The following is a 19,124-nucleotide window of genomic DNA, read 5'->3' as shown; positions in this document are numbered from 1 at the left end:
TGACACTTTTTTTACCTCAGTGAAAATTTTGTGCTACTGAAACAGAGAAATATTTAACTTTATACGAAAAGTTGAATTTTCACGCTACTCAATATTAATCATTTCCTATCTTCTAAACCATGTGTCGTACAAGAAAAAAATTTTAATGTTGTCTTCAGTGGCATATTTCGATAATGTTTGCAAACTTTCTGAGCAATACAGCCAGTAATAGTGAAGTAATAAATTAAAATCTCACGTCTGACTTTTTCCAAATCAACATCAGAATTGTAGGAAGCGACAAACTTTTTCCCTTTACATTTTTCGTGGGGGGAGGGGGGGGTCAAATCGGGAAAAAGTTTCGGAAAGGTTTGAATTTATTTTTAGAGCTTGTTGGAAGTGGGTGGGTATTACAGTTTCGCCAAGACGAGAATACTTTTGTGCGTACCGTTGAAGTGCTGATATAACACGCGGGGTGGGAGAAAGCAGCACATATACCGCCGTTAGTTACATTTTCGTCTTGTGCCATGAATTTCGCAACAAATCACAAAACTCAAACGACGCTTATATCTGTGTCGCTAGAACTTTCAGATGACTCCCCGACGGCAATAATTAATTCGGAAACACTATCTTCCACCAAGGATTCATTCTTCCATGCCTCCTGAATGACAGCTTTTGTATGCACTACAACATTACTCCAGTTTTCCACAGTCACTTTAGAAACAGCTTCATGTAGAAGTCTCTCCACTTCTGAAAGCCTGAATGTCTTGTTTTCATGTGCTATGTACCCCTTGATTTGCGCCCATATTAGCTCTATAGCATTAAAGTGACAATGATAGGGAGGTAATCTAATTACAGAATGTCCATGTTTGTTGGCAACTTCGTCTACAACGTACGTCGGGCGTCGTGGCTTATGTTGCGACACAAGTTCCAATAGTTCCACTTTCTTCATTCCGTCATCGAATTATATATTATTTCGCCGTAACCACTGTATAATCTCGTCTTTTCTAGAAGATATCGTTGGGGCTCTGTCCTCTACAACAGTGTGGTATGGCGCATTGTCAATGATGATGTACGACGGTTTCTCCAAATTTGGTAACAGTGAATTTTCAAACCATCGAAAAAAGGTGGCGTGGTTCATTTCTTCGTGAAAATCTGAGCTTTTCTTTGACCTGAAAACATGTAAACAGCCGGGAACAAACCCACGGGCGGTACCTGCATGAACAACAATAATTCTGCTTCCTTTGCCAACAGGTATTACCATTCCTTCTTGTGATCCGTCAGACCAAATTGTCCTCAGTGTATGACAGAATTCACCCATGTTTCATCTAGCCGCACTAAATCATCGAATTCAATGTCCTTTACCTGCCGCAAAAATCGGCATCGCCAAGCAGCAATATCTTACCGTTCTAAGAGAAGTGTACGACCACTTAATTTTTCGTAATTAAATTCCAGGTTTAATAAAACCAGTCGAAGAGATGACCTACTGCCAACAAAAAGACCAGCTTCTTTAAGCGTTACATGCAGTTTTTGTAACGTCGGATGCTCTGTACGGTGATAATATGAATAAAAATGTCTGTGAATCGCATACTGTTCCAAAGAATCAACATTCGTCACACGTTTCTCGACGCGTCGTTTTTTCCCCGGAGTTTCCAGACTTGGCGGTTCGGAGTTAAGATTGAAGGCCCAGAATGTGTATTCAGTTTTTCATTTTGCTCTTTGCCTGTGTTTATAACGATTGTTCTGCTTATTCTTAATGCTGCCGCAGTCCTCTCTACTACGTTATTAACGGAAAGAAGAGGCCCTCCCTTCTCCCTTTCCATCTCAAAATATTGTCTTACGTTGCAGACGCATTCGTGCGATTGTCCTCTCAATGCTATTCCTTGCCCAACTTTCTTCGAAGATGATTTCGGACTACGAACTCTAGGACGACCACGCTTTTTGTTTTCGGACATTTTGTACACAGAAGTCACTACAGTAATTTGTCAAACACTCGTAGTGGAAACAAAGGAGAAGCAGACACTGAGATAATGCAGTTCACACAACACGACGCGCACAGGACCAGGTGTTAGCAGGTACTGAACCATGACGCATAAGCAGTGGCAACTATGCAGGGGAGGGGTGCTGAACGTCAGCCTGCGACAGAGGTGGGCCAAACGGTTATTCTGGAGTAACCGTTATCACAGTTCCAGTTATTCTCTGATAACCGTTATTGTTAACGGTTATTAATAACTGCCAAGTTATTTTTCGCTATCGAATACCGAATACTCCGAGAGCTAAATAACGACATAGTTGGAATCCATCAGTTTAGTTATCAGTATAACTGCGAGTAGTGTGAAATGGCAGGAATGTCGTATGAATCGTGTCATAACGTTAGCTTATTAACTCCGGGTGCATTTTAGTTGATGTTAGAACGATTATTAGTGTTTCGTATTATATGTTTGTAGGTTATCGGTCGCTATTAGAAATATTATCTTCGCAGCTGCATCAGAAAGTACGCGGAACTTCGCCACAGCACTGTTTAAGTAAAATGTTAACAACGTGCGTTTTTAAGTATGAAGTAATATGTAAACTGAGTAATGTAGGTTAAATTCGAAGCTTAATTTCTTGTGCTGTTCACATAATAGAATAAAGTGTACAGCCTTGTAATACAATAAAAAATCTACGTAATGTGACAGATTCGTTTACTCCTGTGCTGTAAAAGCTAGTCCTATTGGGGAAAGTGTGAGTACGCTAATCCAAGTTTTATGTCAGATTTGCAAACTGTTCGATTTCTCCAGCGACAGCATGTTTATAACATATGAAGACATGCAGATCGAAAAGGTTGACAGTGTTACATTTCTGGGACTACAACTCGATAATAAATTCAGTTGGGAAGGGCATACCACATTTTTTTCACTCTATTATTTCATAATGCAGCATATTCTGTGGTAACTCATCAAACGTAGCAAAAGTTTTTTGCATGTAAAAGCGTGTAATAAAAATCGTTTGTGGTATAAATTCAAGAACATCATGTAGGAACCTGTTCAAGGAACTTTGTATTCTAACCACTGCTTCCTAGTATATTTATTCCTTAATGAAATTTGTTGCAAGTATTTCCAACCAATAGCTCAATACACAATATCAGTACTAGAAATAGGAACAGCAATCTACATAAAGACCTAAAATCACTTACGTTGGTCCAAAAGGGGTCCAATATTCAGGAACACGCATTTTCAATAAACTGCCAGAGTCAGCAACCATTAAAAACTTGGTTTCAGATAAAGCACGGTTTACAGTGTGTTTGAAAGACTTTTTGATACAGAAGTGTCTGATTCCACCCGTCATCAATATGCCAGAAATGGCTATTTTAAGTGTGTCCATGACGTCACTACACACACACACACACACACACACACACACACACACACACACACACATGGCAACAAACACGAAGATACATATAAATAATACAATAACATCAACCACCAAACATACAATCAAACCAACGGGACAACTGCGGGAAGTTGGGGGTTTTAGGGTGAGGACAAGCTAGTAAAAAAAAAACACACCATGATCCCAAAACACAAAATGAAGAACAAAAAGAAAAAAATACAGCATTCTGCTACACCAACAAAAATCTGCAGGAATCAGACACTTCCCTTGAACACTATAGGTCAACCATAGGTGACCATACCAAAACACCAATACCCACAACTAAAAGCACGAAAATTGGAATCGGACATTTCCCTTGACCTACATAGGTAAACCCCAGATGACGATAGCAAAACATCAACACGTACAACTATGAAAATGGGAATCGGTCATTTCCGGTGACCTATATAGGTCCACCACAGCTACTGATGCCAAAAAACCACAACTGCGAAAAATAAATCCACAATCCCAAAAGTCCACAAATCAATCATCCCTACATAAATTAAACCACATTCAATACTCCATAAATACACAAAACATCACAGCTACAAAAAAAAATTAATTACCACCAGCAAATTCCGGCCAGCCCCCCCCCCCCTCCCCCACACACACAAAAACCAACTCATAAACACCATGCCGTAATGACATTCACACACCACAACACGTTTTTACGTCGAAGCAGACGGGTGGAATCAGACGCTTCCACTGACCCCTCCTTCTACTCTGTAGATGAATATCGTAACAGAGACTGATAGATCAGCTTAGGTAAAAATTCTGCTATATCTCAGTTTTGACAGCACTTGGTTGCAACAGTCAAGATCGGGTATTCTGTGTATGATAAATTTATTAAAAGTGCGTAACTGTGTTTTATTCTGACAGTGTATCAATTCTGTGAATATTAGCAGTTACTGTAATGTATTCACATATTTTGACAATCTCCTGACAAATGATGAGGATAATAATTATTATATTCAACTGTATTACGTTATTCTTCCTGGCATGTTATTTGTCATTCGCGATGGCCAGCGGCTATTTCCGAAGAAGTACGTAAATATTTGTTCGCTCCAGTAACTATCGGCTCTGAAATATCACCGGGGTCTAAGACTGGAGTCACTGTGTCAGGAACACAACCACACAATTATTCCGTTACCAACTTCCAGGTTACCTGTAATGGTAAACCGATAACTGCCAGAGAGCGAGAACTGTGAGCCAATAACGATAAATACCAGAGGAAAATGACCTATCTCTGACAGTTATTTCCGTAGGCGCTCGAATTCCTTATGGTACCTCTCTTTATACTATCCGTCCAAGCTAAATTGACATATGAGGCGGTGGCTTAAGGGAACGACCGTACTTGTTAATGCCTGTACTGCAGCTCCTATCAGCCACTGCTCGGACATTAACTTTATTTAATTGTTTGTGCTAAAAGTAACGAAGACGCACTATATAGTACACAGTTCTTATCAACAGATGGCGCGCAGTGTCACAGTTATTCCCATGGCCTATAGAACGCGCATCCAAATGGTCTACCCTCTCCCTAGTTCCTAGCCAGATCTCCGATGAGTTCACGGGAAAGCGTAGTACGATCTTCGGTCAACAGATGGCGCGAGGCACTGTTGACATTAGACAGTTCTTGAAATAACTGCCTGTATCAGAGGAACGGTTATCGCAGTAACCGTTACTTCTCAGTAACCGGTTATTTCTATCAGTTACGTTATTTTTTGCCACCTCTAGCCTGCGATTGGCCCGCACTGTCTGAGGTCACGCGCTCGGCTAGCTGTCAAGTACAAAGTAGTTTAATCGCACTTCAAGTTTTATGTACGGACCGACATCCGGAAACGTCATCCTATGACGCTACACAGTGTCAAAGTTACACGCGCCGGTGCCTACAAATGTTTGCACATACAGGGTGATTTCGTAACGATGTTACGAATTCTGAAAGATGATGGATAAATGCATACTTTGAGGTAAGGGTCCCTTTGCCGGAATCGAACGAACTGGAAGTCATAACGAAAACGGTTGTGATACCTCTGACAGTGGTATACACGTACCGGTACTGCTGCTGCTAAGATTGTACGGCAGGCAACTTCAGAGATGGCAGTGTCTACATCTACATACATCTACGGGGTGTATACGCCGAAAAGGAAAAAATAATCCCGGACTTTTCCCGGATTTCCCGGTTAAAAATATATTTCCTCCCGGGTGAAAACACACTTTTCCGTGTTAAGTGACAGTATATTTTGCTTGTAAAACTTATCAGTACTTTGAATGGTTATTAATTTATACGCGGGCGTTGAATTTCCGAACTTTAGGAAACGAAACTTAGTGGAAAAGACACGTTTTGAAAATATCTTTGATGTAGAGCAGCATGCACGTTGCGTATTTTTGTATTACGAAAATATACATTGGAATACCACAAAACACCGCGTCTTACTTTCCGAATCATTTAAATCGAGATTGCGATGCGCTTTTGTAGGCCAGTCATAGCTCATGTCACGTGATCTCGCCGGCAGATGACAGCGGATATTCAAAGCATAAGACACATGATGTAGTCAGACAACAGCATCATCGCTGTTAAGTAGCGGCCGGCCGCGGTGGTCTAGCGGTTCTAGGCGCTCAGTCCGGAACCGCGCGACCGCTACGTTCGCAGGTTCGAATCCTGCCTCGGGCATAGATGTGTGTGATGTCCTTAGGTTAGTTAGGTTTAAGTAGTTCTAAGTTCTAGGGGACTTATGACCACAGATGTTGAGTCCCATAGTGCTCAGAGCCATTTGAACCATTTTTTTGTTAAGTAGCACAAACACACAAACAGGAAAAGTTAATAGTTTAAATTAATATAAGTAGTGTTGCTACAAGTAAAGCAAAGCTTTCACGTATAATATTGGTCTCTAAGGTTAATAAACAGCAAGAGAACCTAAGCTTTCGCTTATAATGTTGATTTTTTTGCGCGTGTTACACTTTAAGATATATCACACAAATGTGCCAGTAAAATTTTTAATAATGACATAAATGTCTGATCCTCAGGGTTCGAAATTCTTCTAAATGGCTCGTCATCAAAGAGTTGGTTTTTAAATGAGAGTCAAACGCTCTGTGATTCAAGAAATTCATGGTACATTCTCGCACATACGAGTAGTTCAAATGGTTCAAATGTCTCTGAGCACTATGGGACTCAACTGCTGTGGTCATAAGTCCCCTAGAACTTAGAACTACTTAAACCTAACTAACCTAAGGATATCACACACATCCATGCCCGAGGCAGGATTCGAACCTGCGACCGTAGCGGTCGCGCTGTTCCAGACTGTAGCGCCTTTAACCGCGAGGCCACTCCGGCCCGCTCGCATATAGTTCAACTTACGTAAAATGATATTTACTTTAAAAGTAGCGCTTTTCAACACCATTCGCAATATTCTCCCGCAACCTGTTAGAAATAGGTTCGTTTCAGCAGTTGCCAGAGAGCGCAGATAACAGGCGACACCGCGCTTGCGCAGCTACCGTGACGTAGGAAGCCCGTATGTACGTACACGTAAAACATTGAGAGATCATACATTATGTCATAAAAGAAACAAGACATCAGAGGATACTCCAAGAGCATCGGTATTTCGTGAACCATCCTAAAATATGCACATTTAAAATGCACACTTAAAGTGCACATTCGTATGTCCAGATTCCCAATGAAGTCGACCTCGACCTGATATTAAGCTTTTCAGTGTGGTTTTCGGGATGTAAATTTTCTTGGAGCACCAGTACTGTATTATATCATGTTTGGTTCTTTATTATGGCATAATGCCGTACTTGCTAGAAAATGTAAACGTGCACTTGAGATGCAGCGAACAGTTGAAATTAGCCAGTACTGTGGAATTAAACATTTCGTTTAAATACATTGACTGCCTCTGCGGAAAAGGTTAATAAAAGTCAAATGTCTTTAGCAAACAGACAAAAATAACTTCATTATTCTGCAAGGCGTTTAATGATCGACTGTCAGAAAGGTGGAAATAAAATAAAATCTGAAATTAATAACATATTTTAGCCTTCCGTAATTATGTGAATGTATTTTCATTCACTTGATAGCTACCGGCCACACACATCCGTTTTGTTTTTATTTGACGTGAGAGTAAACAAAGGAGAAACAGCAAAATAACTAAATGCAAACACGGGTCACATGGAGACTACCCACTATAGCTCAGACTGCTCTGCGCATCAGCCCCGAATCTACGATATTTGCTAAACGGGTCAATACTAAAAAAAAAAACGAATTTTCAAAAATATGCTCATCTTGTAGCGCACATCTTTCTGAAAAGTCTATAAAACATGTGTGTTCCAGCCAATGTAATACATGTTGTTTGGTCTTAAGTGTGCCAAAGTGCAGTGTCAGGCCTCTTCAGACAGCATTCTTGTACCGCACGTCACTGTATTTCGCTCTGTGGTATTAAAACGTGTATATTTTGTAATGGATGCCATCAAACTATATTCAGGCCAGTGGAAATTAAAATGTCCTGTGGTTCCTCTCCTGCTCCCAGTCGGCCGGTTTGACATCCTGCCCCTCTTTAAAAAAAAATCTGGCAATTAATAGCGAATGGGAGTATTTGTAATCGGGAGAACAAGAACTCTTCACAAAATTTGCACTCTTTATTGCCTATTAGCTAATAACTTGCTGTTGCGTGTGACATAAAATTAAATACAGGATACATAAATCCAATAAAGACAAGAGACAAGCGAGAAAGTACACATTTCTTCAATCATTAGCTCCTAGCACTTTTTTTCTCTCTAGTCTTGCTACTGCTTTACATGGCGTGCTTTACTTTCTGCGAAAGAATCTATTACCTCATCAAAGTTCGTCAAATGTTTTGCTACATGAAAAATCGAAATGTCGTTACCTAATACTGACAAAGCTGTTAATACAAATAATGCCCAAGACTGGTGTGGTTTCTCGATTTGATTACGTCTATTTTGTCACTATCTGATAGATAAAACAAAATTGGCCTTTCTAATATTGCGGCAATTTTAACACACACCAAGTAAACGAGACTGTTTTGGCACAAATGGTCACTTTCTTAACACGACAGACCATAATTCACAAAGTACGAATATCAGACGCCTATTAGGCCTACTACAAGCGAAAAGCTTTATGGTAGTAAATACTTTCACATTTCATTCATACGCACCAATTTCTCAAGCATGAGATCGAAAAGTAGTATTTCGAAATATTATATAAATTTGGAATCGTCTTATTCTTCCATAATTTGTGTGATGTCCCCGTTTCTTCTCCTTCCTCGCTCTAACAAACAATCTTGTCATCACCAATTCTGTAGCTATTGCTGCCACTGTCAAAATTTGTTCACCGATTAACTTCACTAACCCTATCAGAATCACAGGTTTAGTTACCCTGCGATTATTCTCCGGTTAGGCGCTGTTGCATGTCCGTACAACACGTTTTCCGCGTTACTTCCAGAATAGAACTTAAGCGGCTGCTAGCCGGGGACTGTACAACTGGTCCTTACTGGTGTAGCGATGTGGCCAAAAATTTTCTGTCAAAATTTCATTTCCTTGGATACAAGGAGAGGATAAAACGTAATCATTCTCACCTGTTATTCCTGATAATCGTTTATTTCGATCCTGGTAATCTGAATCTATGGATTTCGCTAGTAATTATAACAACGCTGATCATTTGCAGACCCAACCAACCATATAATCAGATGGCGATTGGCATTCATCCGTTCGGCTTTACTTTGCTCAGCTCGTATAGCCCCGTCTCCTTTTGTCTGCGGAAAGTTTATTTCTACACTACTGACCATTAAAATTGCTACACCACGAAGAGCGCCAGAAACCAAGGCTGCGGTTACCCTTGACGCTGCATCACAGACAGGTGCGCCTGCGATGGTGTACTCAATGACGAACCTGGGTGCACGAATGGCAAAACCTCATTTTTTCGGATGAATCGAGGTTCTGTTTACAGCATCGTGATGGTCGCATCCGTGTTTGGCGACATCGCGTTGAACGCACATTGGAAGCGTGTATTCGTCATCGCCATACTGGCATATCAAACGGCGTGATGGTATGGGGTGCCATCGGTTACACATCTCGGTCACCTCTTGTTCGCAATGACGGCACTTTGAACAGTACACGTTACATTTCAGATGTGTTACGACCCGTGGCTCTACCCTTCATTCGATCCCTCCGAAACCCTACATTTCAGCAGGATAATGCACAACCGCATGTTGCAGGTCCTGTACGGGCCTTTCTGGATACAGAAAATGTTCGACTGCTGCCCTGGCCAGCACATTCTCCAGATCTCTCACCAACTGAAAACGTCTTGTCAATGGTCACCAAACAACTGGCTCGTCACAATACGCCAGTCACTACTCTTGATGAACTGTGGTATCTTGTTGAAGCTGCACGGGAACATCCGAGCTCTGATTCAATGCCCAGGCGTATCAAAGCCGTTATTACGGCCAGAGGTGGTTGTTCAAGGTACTGATTTTTCAGGATCTATGCAACCAAATTGCGTGAAAATGTAATCACATGTCAGTTCTAGTATAATATATTTGTCCAATGAATACCCGTTTATCATCTGCATTTCTTCTTGGTGTTGCAACTTTGGTTGGTTGGTTGTTTGGGGAAGCAGACCAGACAGCGTGGTCATCGGTCTCATCGGATTAGCGAAGGGTGGGGAAGGAAGTCGGCCGTGCCCTTTCAGAGGAACCATCCCGGCATTTGCCTGGAGTGATTTAGGGAAATCACGGAAAACCTAAATCAGGATGGCCGGACGCGGGATTGAACCGTCGTCCTCCCGAATGCGAGTCCAGTGTTGTTGCAACTTTAATGGCCAGTAGTGTAACTATCAGACATTGTCAGAATAGATACTAAATATTAAAATAAATTTACAGCAGTATTCGAAAAAGTTTTACTACTTAAATGTGTGTATAAACAAAACAATATTCACTGTTAACCGATCAGTCTTTATACTGGTATATAACTCGCTTCTCTGATTCAGGGGAATCAGACATTTTGGGACCTTTCAACATGCACTTCACAATGACTACAAAGCCGAAATCATGAGTGTGTGAAATAAAATAAATGAAGAGTAATACCCAATATAACCCTGCCAGACCCAGGTTCCGTCTGTCACAAACCAGAACAGAGGGGGAGTGATACAGGAGTAACACCTCTTTAGAAAATCTTGGATCCGTTGGCCCCGGCTCATAGTACCTTGTGAGGGCCCCTGTTAGATCCACGGTGAAGATGGTCAACGGTTTTGAAGGCGGAAGACGACAACCATGTCCCAATGGTGGATTAAGGGGCTCCGGAAAGGCTCAAAATCATGAAAAGTTCAATTTTTACTTTTTTGCGTTTTCTGAATCTGCGGACTATTACCTTTTAATAGATATATAATTTATTCAATTCCGAAGACTACAACTATTTTTAAATTTTTTTTAAAATGTGTTCTACATGGGCGTGACCCACTGTGGCGCTGTTAAACTGCTGTCAAATGGTGTTATTATTAACGTCCGTGTTCATCAGGTACATTTTAGTGATGTGAGATAAAGTATGTGTTGTGGCTAACCTATTTTCAGAGACTTAGCAGCACCGGAACTGTTGAAAATGTGTATTCACGGAAAAACTCAAAACCCCAATGAAAGTGTAAATAGTGTTATATGGTCGAGAATCCCCAAGGCTGTATTTGTTGGAATAGAAACACTTCACTTTGGTGTGTATGATGCTGTTGCGACTTTCAATGATGGCAACATTGTAAGGTGCAAGGTATTTAGAAATATGGGAATGAAGATAGGTTCTAACATGGTACGAGCGATGCTTGCTTTAGACAAGGAACGCCTTCGGGCTGCAGACAGGGCTGTAAGGAGTCCAGAAATACAAGCAAGAGTAAACAGGAGGAGGAACAAAAGGAAGCTGGAGGAGGAGTTTGCAGAGGATGAAGATAATCCATCCTATGGACCTGGAATGCACTAAAAAGTTAATCCAATCTTTGTCGCTCGATTCCCAAAATTTTTATTTTCTCATACTAATTACATGTTTTCTAAGGATCTTCCAAACATATTTGTTTCAAACTTTCAGTAAATGTTACACAGTACCTTCTGCATAATTTAACACAGCCTTTTTCCAATAAACTGTATATTTTTGAATATATAAATAAAAAATTGCAAAAAAAATGTTGTGAATTTTCATTACAATTGAAAAAAAATCATCTTTAATAACTGAACTAAAATTTTGTAAAATCCCTGTGTTAAGTTGCAGCCCATATTCCAATAAATAATCTGTAAAAAGTTCAACTTCCTACCTCAAATACTTTGTGAGGAAAGATGTAATTTATAAGCGTTATTTTAACATTGCAAGTATAGGGCGTTCCGGAGCCCCTTAAGCGGATGGTCTATCTTCGTTTAGCAGCGTCTGTTCTTCAGAGAAGCGGCTGCGAAGAGCGTCTGACTCCAGAGGAGCGGCCTATTATCGAGCTCCGCGGCTTACAAATGGTTCAAATGGCTCTGCCGTAGCGGTCGCGCGGTTCCAGACTAGCGCCTAGAACCGCTCGGCCACACCGGCCTGCCGGGGCTTACAACCTCGGTTATATTACTGGGAAGGATTTGTCCAACCCACACTAGTTCGATCAACCAAGCATCATGGAATGTCATCACAAAAACGACACTACCCCAGGTAGTACCTCTTTGAAGGAATTGCCACCCTTAGGATTGCAATCAGGCCTGTCGATTCTGGGGAGCCCGAACCTAGATGCTTTGAAGACACGACTACGCACACAAAATTGAAGGCAAAACAGAACTACTATTTTGGGACTCTGAACGTCAATTCTATACTGAAAGTTGGGAAACACAAAGAGTTGACGATGATGATGGACGAACTTGACATAACCATCTTGGCCATTCAAGAAACCAGATACCTAGATGAGGACACAATGGACATTGAAGGTTACAGGATTTATAAAGGCAAAGGGGCAGTCAAAATAGGTAAGAAAATGCCTGTACTTGTTCATGGGAAGGTTGTCAGTTCAATCGTGGAGTTCTTCAGCCCTTCTGAGAGACTTTCTATCCAAACTCTCAGCTGTGGTAACAATCGATACACACTGATCAATGCACATGCACCAATCAATGAAGACAACAGACGCAATCTTGAGAAAGATGGTTTAGGGACCATCTTTAAGATCCGTTAGAGAAAATGACATCTAAGTACATAAAGATCCTACTAGGTGACTTTAACGCCCAGCTGGGAATAGAACCGCAATTTAGATCAACAATTGGAAAGTATCCTGCTCACAAGATGACTAACAGAAATGGTATAAGACTCGTCAACCTGTGTCAACATTTTACAAACACAAGCCAAGTAAACAGAAGACTTGGCAATCACCAGGAAATGTGTGTGGAAAGAAAGGGATTGCTCGTGTAGCAATCTCTAGGAGAGCAGTTAACGAAATAATGAATGGCGAAGTACAGAGAGTGCCCAGTTTGACTCGGATCATTACCTCTCCAAGATCAAAATTAATTTCATCCCTCTCAGTAAGGCCGTGAAAACCGGAAATAAAATTCATAAATACGACGTTGCGAAGCTCAAAATCAATCAAAAAAGTGTTGGAACAATACCACCAGCAACTGACATTTGAGTCCCATAAATGGACGGACATCGCCTCCAAGATCCAACAAGCAGCTAATACTGCAATCCCGACAGCCAAAAAGAGAAAGCATAGATCGTGAAATGAGGTTTGTGATGAGGTGATGGTACAAAGAAGAAGGGCATGGAAAAAGTGGAACTCCACTAGGACTCCTGAAGATTTTGATGTATTCCGTGAAGTTCCAAAATATGCAGGCAGAACTCTACGAAGGGCTAAGCGACTGTATGAGAAACAGCAGTTAGAACAGATCTATCGGGATTTCCAGAAAAACAATGCCAGAGACTTCTATCAGACGTTCAAATCGAATCTGAAAGAATACCAAGCCCCTAGTCTTTGTTTTACAGGTGAAAATATAGCTCAGCCTGACCAACAAAGAAAACTGCACGATCATGTATCGTTATGTTCAAAATCTACTTAATCGTGATGAATTGAAAGAAAGATTCCCTGTATGTGCCCCGATCCACAAACTACCCAACTCATCTCCACCTGGTAAAGAGGGGATCAAAGAGATCACCAACAACTGTAAGAATAATAAGGCAGCTTGAGAGGATTCAATGGTGGTGGAACTACTGAAGCCGGCAGATAATGAAACTCTAGATGTACTAGTCCAACTTTTTTAGGAGATCTGGAGAACTGGGATGATACCAACTGAATAGCGTCACCTTTAATCCATCCTCTACACAAAAAAGGCGATAAAAAGAATGTCAATAACTATAGGGGCATCTCATTAGCATCTGTTCCATATAAGATTCTCTCCAAAGCAATACAGAACAGAATAGAAGGTCATCCTGATCAACTGATTGGGGAATATCAAGCTGGTTTTCGATAGGGCCGTTAAGAACATCATGAGGTACGAAAAAACTGGAAGAAATAACTACATGGTCGTGTTTGTTGATTTTCAGAAGTCATATGACTCCATCAACTGAAAGGCATCACTGAATATTTTGGAAGAGTTTGGGGTGGATGATACATCAAGAAAGCTGATCAAACAAACTCTCACTAAGACAGTGTCAGAAGTAAAATTTATGAGTGAGATATAAGAACCCTTTACAATCAGACCAGGCGTAAGACAAGGAGGTGGACTATCCCCATTCCTTCTTAACTGCGTCTTGGAAAAGGTCATTCGAGAGTAGAGAAAGTTGTTAGCCCAAGAAGAAACAAATGAAGATCGGTTCAGACTTGGTCCTAAGAACAAAGGGCTGTACATTGACTGCTTGACCTTTGCAGATGACCTGCCCATTTTTGCTAACAAGAGTCAGCAGTCAACTAGATCAACAAGCTGTCAGAAATTTCTGAAAAAGTTGGACGCCAGATCTCTATTGAAAAGACAAAATATATGACGAACATCTGTGATGGACCTGAATGTATTATCACCAATCTGGGAAAAACAGACGAGTTAAGAATTTCAGGTATCTCAATGAAGTCATCCAGGAGAATGGATTAGAAGAAGAAGAAGAAGAAGAAGAAGCAATTAATGTCAGGATAAGGAAGTTAAACCAAGCACACCAACTGACAAACAATACCTATAACAAAACGTCTATGAGTATAGGGGCCAATTTCCGACATTATAATACAGTTGTAAAACCTGAGGGTTTATACGTGTCCGAAACTTTGACCATGAATAGACAAGGGCAAGCTGAGTGGCTGAAAAAGCGAGAGAATAGGATATTAAGGAAAATCCTAGGTAATAGATGGGTTGATGGCAATGGCGAATGAGAGCAAATGAGGACTTGTAAAGCAAGACAGAACGTATCATAGCATCCATTAAGAAGTGAAGATTGTTATTTTACGGTCATCTCATGACGAGGCCGGTGACTCACTAATAAAAAGAATATGGAGTTTCATCCAATCTAAGAAAACAAGGCCAAGATGGTTCGAAGAATGTGAAAAAGATCTTAGCCGGATTGGTATCTCAGAGAGAGAAATTCCTGACAGGAACAAATTTAGAAGATTGGTGAACGACTACCAAGGTTTTAATATGGCATCAACGTGAAAAAGACAGAGGACCATTATCTGAAGAGCATAAACAGGCACTTCTTGGTGGGCTCAGAAGATACTGGCAGGAAGTCAAAGCTGGAACAAGAACAAGATCTGTACACTAGAGTCAAGTTGGTTGTTACTATGCAGTCCATAGAGGCTCAAATCGATAAAAAAACTATGCACTATGCCGCGAGTCTGCAGTTTTACTTGTTATCTCGTGTACTCGGTCTCCGTTTGTACCCGACAACAGACTCTGCTGATGAGTGGGCGTTGAGTCTGCTGACACACGCACACAGCGAGTTCGGAGATGACGTCACAGTATTCGCTGGCGAGTTTAAGGCGAGCGTACAGAGATCATTTCTGACCTATCGTGTGCACCGTTCAGTCATTAAGTGAAACAGACTGGCCTCTAATTTCACGTAAGGCTTATCTTAAGAATAAATCCACCACATCACACGTTATAGTTCAGTTTCAACCACTGACTGTTACACCCCTGCAGTGAGTGGCGAATTCTTCCAAACCAATCCTCCCCCTCCCCCCCCCCCCATCATCTCATAAATCTTGACACCACTATACAATTCACTGACGTAATTTTTCAACCATATCAAGTATGTGTACATCTTTGAGATAGAAAGTGAAATTACACTGTCAGAAAAAAAAAAAATCCACCACGAAGAAATTGTCCAAATGGGATGGAAATCGGTAGATATGACATATATGAACAGACAAAGAGATGGTTATAATTTCAGAAAAATTGGATGATTAATTCAAAAGAAAGCGCTTCACAAACTGAGCTACTCAGAACCCATTGGTCCACCTCTGGCCCTTATGCAAGCAATTATATGGCTTCAAAAAAAGAAAAAAAGAAAAAAGAAAGCTCTGAGCACTATGGGACTTAACTGCTGTGGTCATCAGTCCCCTAGAACTTAGAACTACTTAAACCTAACTAAGCAACTAACCTAAGGACATCACAAACATCCATGCCCGAAGCAGGATTCGAACCTGCGACCGTAGCAGTCGCGCGGCTCCAGACTGTAGCACCTAGAAACGCTCGGCCACTCCGGCCGGCTATATGGCTTCACATTGATCGATAAAGTCGTCGGTTGTCTTCCTCAGGGACATTGTGCCAAGTTCTGTGCATCAGATCGTCAAAATCCAGAGTTGGTTGGAGGCCCTCGCTCGCAATGCTCCAAACATTCTCAAATGGGGAGAGATACAGCGAATTTGTTGGCCAAGGTAGGGTATGGGAAGCACGAAGACAACCAGTAGAAATTCCTGCCATGTGCAGACAGGCATTATCTTGCCGACATGTAGGCCCAGGAGGGCTTACCACGAAGGAGAACAAAATGGGGCGTAGAATATCGTCAACATACCACTGTGCTGCAGATGACAAAACGGGTCATGCTCCAAAAAGAAATGGAGCCCTAGATTATCACCTCTGGTTGGTGGGCTGTACGGCAGCCGACGTTCAGTTTGGTATCCCATCACTGGCCAGAGCGTCTCTAACCATATCTTCAGCCTGCAATCCCATGGACTGGAGTAGAACTGTCTTCAGGAGTTCTGCTTCAAACTGAGCTCTGATGACAAGTGAATACTTGTCTGGAGACGCCTCCAACAGAGGTGGGATATCAAAATGAATGTGACCTGCCATACAGCCTGATACCCAGGAGTGATGGTCTGGGGTGCCACTTCTTTTCATAGCAGGACTTCTCTGGTTGACACCATGCCACTGTTACAGCACGCCTGTACAACAATGATATTCTACACCCCATTTTGTTGACTCTCGTGGCAAACGATCCTGGGCTTACCGTTTAGCAAGATAATGCCCACCCATATATGTCGAGAGACTGTACTGCTTGTCTTCCAGCTTGTCAAACTCTATCTTGGCTAGCAAGGTCACCATATCTCTCCCCAAATTGAAAAAGTTTGGAGCATTATGGGCACAGGCCTCCAACTACATCAGTAGTTTGACGATCTAACTCGCCAGTTGGATAGAATTTGTCATGGTATCCGCCAGAAGGACATTCAACAACTATCAACCAATGCCAAGCCGATTAACTGCTTGTATAGGGGCCAGAGGTCGACAAACATGTTACTGGCTTCCTCGATTTGTGAAACTCTTTCTCTTGAATAAATCATCTAATTTTTCTAAAATTGTAAACATTTGTTTGTCTGTACATGCACAGCACATCTAATGATTTGCATCCGTTTCGGACAATGTCTTCATGGTATCTCTTTTTTTCTCAAAGAGTACTTATAAATTGTAAAATTAAAAAGTTCCCTTATTAACCTAAAAGAAACAATTTTTTTCACTCTTTCCACTCAGTTTAGTGCTCAATTAATGCTTGTAGGTAGCACATTTTTATTGATGGTAGAACCATAGGATCATCCATTTCGTTACACTTTCACTGAAAGCTTTTACAGGCTTTGGGAATTACCTTAGCCGGAAGACAATTGTTTCTTCTGTTAGTACATAACACTGGAAAAAGACTCACAAGTTTATTTCTGTTACAGAGCAACGTCTATGTAGCAACTACACTGCTGGAAAGGAATGCACCAGCCTGAAGAGATGGCCATTTTCTGGACTAGTGAAGTGACACATAGTTCATCATTGTTCAGTCTCAGACCAAATGAAACGCCCACACCACAGTAAAGGATGACCAAAGAGACGCATCAATATGCAGTGTACCCCTGTGGCAGCAACGCAGGCGTGTATACTCGTAGGGAAACGATCACTGAGGTCCCAAATGGGACCTTTTGGTTGTATTCATATCGGGTCTCCAGCCGGAACATATTGTCATCTGGACACAATATTTCGGTGGTCCACCTAGTCGAAATATTGTGTCCAGAGGACGATATGTTCCGGTTGGAGACCCAATATGAATACAACCAATTATTACGCTGGGAATGTTTATGAAGCCACATTTAGTACCTTTTGTTGGAAGTCGTCAATGATTCTAGCAGGCTGTGGAGAACGAATAAGGTCCCGTTTCATCATCTCCCATAAGTATTCAATTGTGAAGAATCTGGTGACGTTGGTGGATAGGGCAATAGTTGTACACCACGAAGAGCCTGCTGTGTTGCAGTAGCCATATGTAGATGTGCATTGCCCGACTGGAAATGCACATCACTTTGCAGTCAAAAAATGGCAGTAGCATGGGGACAACAGCCTCTGCAATGCATCAAGCTCCGGTTGTTTACCTGCATAAATATCAAATGTAACCGTGTATTGTTAACTGATGGCCCCCACATCATGAAGCCTTTGATACTAGGGGAGAGCAGGGGCAGAAGTAACAGCGGATGAAAGTAATTTCCATACCCATCTTCCCATGTAGCTCCAAACATCACGTGATTGGAACAATACACGTTCTTGAAGGTTCCCCACTGCCTAACAGTCGCGAGACAGTGTTGGAGAGGAACTGTTGAGTGTGATGCAGAAAAGCGTCTTTCAGTGCGTCGAGTTCGTTTGCTCAATTCTCTTAATTCGTAGTGAGGGTACAAGAATGCTGTAAATGTAAGTCTAATATAACGATTTAACAATGTACAACACTTAGTTATATGCTGTCATTATCAATGTACCTATTACTTATATAAATTGTGCCAAAATACGAATTAAACAGCAAAGCATAGTTCGGGACAACAGTAACACTGCGGCTGTGGACGAAAGTAACATTTTTATTGTCATCCCCATCACTGAGAAAATAGCATTAGACTCTCATCTCCAATTTCTTTCTCGTTAACAATCAGTAAATTACGTATAATACTGGTAGGAGAAGAAAAGTCTTTCTCAACAATTCTGTTATTCACTTAATTATGCCACAAACATGAGTTAGCATGACTGCAAGAGGACTACCTGCTACCTCTATGCATCAAATTGCTGCAGATGATGTTGCAAACCATGAGTTAAGTGTTACAGCAGGCACAAAGAAACATAATATGTGCCGTGTGACATTGCATCAGTATATCACAAAGAAAGAAAAGTGTCTGAGTGATGGCAGCACACCGATAAGTCACACAGAATCCAGAAGCGTAAAACGAGTGTTCTCTGATGAACAAGTAAAAATGATAGCTGAATATGTCATAAATGCATCAATGATATTTTACAAACTTTGCGCTAAGGACA

General features: G+C 41.3%; 1 protein-coding gene across 1 annotated transcript in view; it reads right to left on the bottom strand.

The window, feature by feature from the left end:
* The window catches only part of LOC126108614 (endothelial zinc finger protein induced by tumor necrosis factor alpha-like), a 242,220-nt gene that overhangs the window by 42,927 nt on the left and 180,169 nt on the right, over nt 1-19,124 (bottom strand). The gene's annotated exons all lie outside the window — the stretch shown is intronic.

Source organism: Schistocerca cancellata, chromosome 11, assembly GCF_023864275.1.
Source record: "Schistocerca cancellata isolate TAMUIC-IGC-003103 chromosome 11, iqSchCanc2.1, whole genome shotgun sequence".
In the NCBI taxonomy this organism is placed as follows: Eukaryota; Metazoa; Arthropoda; class Insecta; order Orthoptera; family Acrididae; genus Schistocerca; species Schistocerca cancellata.
This window is presented reverse-complemented; position numbering and strand designations above follow the sequence as displayed.